This window comes from Parus major, chromosome 2, assembly GCF_001522545.3.
Source record: "Parus major isolate Abel chromosome 2, Parus_major1.1, whole genome shotgun sequence".
Classification (NCBI taxonomy): Eukaryota; Metazoa; Chordata; class Aves; order Passeriformes; family Paridae; genus Parus; species Parus major.
The window spans coordinates 60,399,152-60,404,881 of NC_031769.1; the positions used below are offsets into that span (position 1 = coordinate 60,399,152).

The window sequence follows — 5,730 nt, forward strand, 5'->3', positions numbered from 1 at the left end:
TGGCTAGCTTTTGATTTCTGTGATTTCTCATCTTGCTAGCATCAAATCTATTTAAAATACTTTCATAAGGAGATTGTTTTTATTGGTTACACTTGAAATTCATTCTCTTCAGTGTGTTACCCTCTTTCATTACACACCTAACAAATATAGGCTCGTCATTTGCTCTGTGTTGTGCCCAGTGTGTTCACTGGGAATAGAATATCTGAATATCTGTATCCAGCAAATGGGAAACCAGTTGTTATTAGAGCCATGTTACTACTCTTCAACATTTGCATCGTGGCACTACTCAGAGGCCCTGGCAGATGAAGCTCTGTTTAGCTTGGATCTGTGAGTATCTATATGAAAAGTGAGCATGTACTCTAAATAATCATTGGCAGATGAAATAAGTCTTTGCTAAATGTAGCTTGCCAGCAATATAGTTTTTCTTCATCTAAGACGTGAACCCCTGCGTATCTTCTGTCTCCAGTAATGTGTCATTACAGAGAGGCTTTTTTTTCTACTTTTGCTTGGCAGATTCCTGCTCTATGGCTTACTTCTAAAGGAGGTCAATGAAAAGTAACCAGACAAGCCTAATGTCAGCCTGTGGGTGTAAACTGGCTACACAAAGATATGCTTTGCTTCAGTCATAATTAAAAAATAAAGATTTTCTTCAATCACAACAAAAATTAAAAAATAAATTTAAAAAAAAATTAAAAAAAAAATTAAAAAAAATTAAAAGGGTGTAATTTAAAGACTGGACACACTTGTCTTTGTGGAAATTGTTTTAAAGTTTGAAATATTTTTTGTTTTCCCTGTCAAATAACCAAAGACAGAAAGTATTTGAGAGCACTGAACAAGTATCCAGAGCAAAAACATCAAGAAAAATGGTAGGCAATGGTAGGGTCTGATTTTCTGGTTCTGCATGACAGTGTTTGAACTTGGACATACAGAAAAGGCAATCAATTAAGAGCAATCCATTGATTCTTTCCTAGGGCTCACCGAGACTTACCTGATGTCCAGAAGCCTGAAATCTGTGCTAGGCATATGTCTTTTCCTCAGCCTTCCTCCTTAGGTGCACCTACAAGTATGGAAATGGAAGCCTGTTGCTGGGACAACAGATGAGACACAGCACCTGTTCAGCCACTTTTCACCTGGGGGCTGCTTATGGGGGAGGTTGGAAAAGTCAGGCAGAACACCCAATCCTTTTGAAAACCAGGCATGACAAGAAATGGGATCTCTTTTTATAAAAGATTGCTGGCAATATAGCTCAGGACAGGGAGGGGAGAAATAACTAAATTTTCACAAAATTTCCTATTTCTAGTTTCAAATACTAGACACATTTTAAAAATCTGAATGTTATTTTGAAGGCTAGTTTAAAATGTTATATTAATAGCTAAGTTTTACACAGATCTTTTCACACTATGGCTTCACATATCCATAACTAGTTGGTGCTGTGTGCAGTATTATTACTTATGTGGTAAAAGAGCAGCTGAAAAATAGTTTAATTTTACTGGCATATCACTAAGCACTCCTGCTATCTGGTACCACAACAACTGCAATACTTATAAATCTCCTGTATGTTTTGTAATGAAATAATATTGACAGCCTGAGCATTACAGCAGAAAGAGGAAGTACTAAGAAAGAAGACAGTTGTACTAAATAGATATCATTATCTGTCACTAATTTATCTGTTACTAATTACTCTTAACCATTTTTTAAAAGAACACTTTTTAAAAAAGTAAATAAAAAAGTGAAATTCGAAAAAATCCTTATCATCTCTGAATTAGACTTTCAAAATGGCTATAATTTCTGCTTTTCCCTAAATTAAAAAAAAAAAAAATAAAAAAAAATAAAAAGCAAAGACCACCTTAACTATTTCCAGTGAAATATAAAATCTGAACTTCCCCCAGCTACAAAGAAAACAAAGAATTTCAGTAGCATGCTGCTGATCTTATTACCAAACAATTTTGTGTTTGGAGGTTTTATTGGTAGTACCACAAATAGCTTACATTCTAAATACTTCCTTTTTGAATTACATGCCAGGTCAAATTCTTCTTTTCTTATGCATTAAGCACTTATGCTAGCTCACAGGTATTTTGGGAATACTATCCATCATAAAACTGGGACAGATTTTGCAGTCTCCTATCTATTTTGTTCTACCCTCCCTTTTCTTAATGACTTACATTGAAAGTATCACCTTAGAAACACCGCAATATTGTGAACTCTCGTTTTTTTACTTTTTTCACAGCTAAATTACAGGACAAAGAGTTTAACAATAGAATTTCTTTCCAAAGCACCAACATGGATCCATTCTATCATACTCCATGCCAGACAATTTGGGTAAGTTTTAGAAGAAGCTGAGAAGCTGTTTCTTTTTTGGTTTCTATTACACTTCTATACAGTATATAAGTTACTAATGTTATATATCCTGATGCTTTATTAAATCATTGCACCTTCATGGCTTTTCTTGGTCATTTGACCTTGTATGATACCACTCAAGAGCGGTGTGAGAAGGGATATTTGTATCTTATTCTGTGTTTAGAAGGGGGAATTCTGTTTTGGCTCTGTTATGACTGTTAGCAAAGACTGAGAAGGGCAGCCGTGGCCAGTTAACCTTTTGCAAAGTGAGGCCAAACAAATTGCAGAAGACAGATATGAAGCACTCATCTTCAGCTTCCCACTTGCCAAGTAGTTTGTTTCCCCATGGTATTTTCCTAAGCAAGCACACCAGTCAGGTACAAGACAACTCACTTGTGTATCTTGATATTTTGCACACCTTTTCTGCTAATATTTCCTTCTCTCACCACCTACAGCTGTTTCCCCAATGCCAACACATTTTTTGTGGTTGACGGCTGAAAACCCCCCCAACCTCCAATTGCTATTTGTGATGTGATTAGACAGGTCAAGTTTAATTTCAGCACCGTGCATGAATCTGTTATCCAATCATCCTAATGATACACTACTCAAACCAGCAGTGGGCCTGAGGACGGAAAGAAAACCTTGATTGTAAGTTGTCTGCCAATGATTGGAGTTTGTTATGAAAGAACACTAACGCAATCATCCTTGGCTCCCTTTGCCAAAGGTAGGGAATGTTCATATCTCTTCATTGTCACTGTACCTGGAGCTGTGTGACAGATGAGTAAAGGTATTCCAGAAAGAATACAGCATTGTGGGAGGGGCTGCTTTTCCTCAGGATTAAGGCAAGGGTATATGCTTAATCAAATCAGCACCTTTAAGAAAATACCATCTTTCAGCCCCTCCTCAGCTGAATATTGCTCTCCAGGTTACATAATCCAGCCTGCTGAATCAAGAAACCACCAGTGGCAGTCCCAGATAACTTGTTTTGGTCTGTCATTTCATTAGTCGCTGCACATGTTTGAGGCACTCTCATCTTCAGTGGAAGATGCTTCCTTGCAGGGGCACAGCTTCCTGGATGGCATACACGCCTTGCTGCACATCCTGCCAGGGCCTGAGCATCTCCCAGAAAACAGCCTTCCAGCTAGCGAGATGTGCTCCTTGATAAGGGAGGAATCACTGCCAGATCAAGAAAGCAACGGTGAGATGCAGGAACAGGCTGAATCAGCACAGGCAGATCAGAACGTCAACACAGCCATCACATCTGCATGCTAATGTTTCTTGCAGAGAAGTGAAATAGCTAGAGGAGGGAACTCTTAGCTTCTAGTTTTCATAATGCCACTCCAGAGCCACTCTGTATGCATGCTTTGCCTCTTTGAGACTCTTTGGGATGTCTATCATCCATGGGAAAAAACCCTTTCTGAAAACAGACTATAAGCAGAGGCACCAGAGTCAAGCAGGAGCATCAAACTCTCACCTGAGCACTCACTTGTGCTACAGTGAACTAGAGCCTTTATTTGTATCTGTCCTGTGACTGTACCTCCCATCCCCATTTCCAGAATACCTCCCTGTCCTTGAATGTGCCAAATACAAGATTTGGCACTAGGAGCTGACTTCTGCGAAAACATAAATTGACAGATTACCTTCTTTTTTAAGAAGCCCCACTTATTCCATCCTCCCCAGAGTGAAGAACTGATGTGCAGTCATGTATAAGAATAAAATACCCTCTCTTTTAAATCACTTTCCATTTCTGTGATGGGGTTGTCCTGGCTATATGACCTTTGAGCTACTGGCAGCATGGTCTTTTGCCCATCCAGGCTCTACCCACAACAAACCACATAGGCAATACATTTAGGAGAAAAGCTCAACCCCCAAACACAGAGGAAAGGGATTAGACAACTGCTGGCTCTAGGCAAGGGCTTGCCAGGGCTCCCTCCATGACCTTGAGCAAATCAGAGAATTATAGAATTGTAAAGGTTGGAAAAGACCACTAAGATCACTGAATTCATCTGTTATCATGCCAGCTTCCTCACTGGTAAACCAGGCCCCAATACCCTATATCAGACACCTGAGCAAACCTAATCATCTCATAATACTTATTCTATAGTTTTAATTCTTATTTCATAGAATCATAGAAGTTTGGTTTGGAAAGGACATTAAAGATCATCTCGTTCCAACCCCTCTGCCATGGGCACCTTGCACTAGACCAGATTGCTCAGAGCCCCATCCAACCTAGCCTTGAACACTTCCAGGGATAGGGCATCCACAGCTTCTCTGGGCAACATGTTCCAGTACCCCACCACCCACACATTATACATTTTCTTCGTAATAGCCAATCTAAACCCACCGTCCTTCAGTTTAAAGCCATTCCCATTCCCCCTTGTTCTATCTCTACATGCTGCTGTCAAAAGTCCCGACCCAACTTTCTTGCAGGCCCCCTTTAGGTACTAAAGATACTATAAAGGTATTACAAAGGAAGTTGCTGTTAAGTCTCCTTGAAGCCTTCTCTTTCCCAGGCTGAACAACCCCAATTCTCTCAGCCTTTCCTCACAGAAGTGCTCCAGTCCTCGGATCATCTTGCTGCCCCTCCTTTGAACTTTGAACAGGTCCATGGCCTTCCTCAGCACATTCTCAACACTCCCAGCTACTAATACTTAACAACTTATCCTCCCTAAAATATTAACCCATAATGATGTGGCAAAAACTGACTGGGAAAATAAAAAAATTTAAAAAAAAAATAATAATAAAAAAACCACACACAAAAACACAACCAAAAATAAGCTATCCAATGTCTGAGCCTGTCACCTCTTTTTGGTGATGTTGTGCGGGGAAGGATAACCTACACCACCACCTCAGAGAGCTGGAGAAATGTCCCACCCATTCCCCAGCCTCACCCTTCCTCCTCCTGACAACAAACACCTCCTCAACACGCCAAGATTCCCGCAAAAACCACCCCGAGTGAGAACTGCTCTGGCGCGTACTTGAAATCGCTGGCAACGAAGGCGTGTTGGGTGTAAGAGGGACGTTCGGGACAATGAGGGGCCCCTGGGGCGAGGATGGATGCTTGGGGCAAGGAAGCTGAAGCGGAGCTTTCTCCTCCGGCCTTAAGGAAAGGAAAGAGCGTGTTTCTGTTTTTATTTTTTTTTTTAACAGGGAGGGAGGTATTTTTTTTAAAAGGCAAGGGAGAGATACTGCCCGCCCGCCTCGGCGCGGCCCCCGCCGCCCCCAGGCCCCTCAGGCGGCGGACGCGCGGCCGCCGGGCTCCCCCTGGAGGCGGCGGGGGGCGGCAGCGCCGGGAGACCGCCGGGGCTGGGGCGGCCGGGCTGCGGCCTTCCCTGTTCCGGCAGCTGCGTAGTAGTGATAATAATAAAAATTGAAACAAAAAAAGCCTTTACT

At 41.4% G+C, this 5,730-nt stretch overlaps 1 long non-coding RNA gene across 1 annotated transcript; it reads right to left on the bottom strand.

The window, feature by feature from the left end:
* Positions 1-987: 987 nt before the first annotated feature.
* Positions 988-5,505, bottom strand: LOC107201013. Its single transcript, XR_004495917.1, has 2 exons — positions 4,806-5,505; positions 988-1,057 (listed from the first exon to the last, which is right to left on the bottom strand). It is a non-coding gene; the product is annotated as an uncharacterized LOC107201013 (long non-coding RNA).
* Positions 5,506-5,730: the final 225 nt, after the last annotated feature.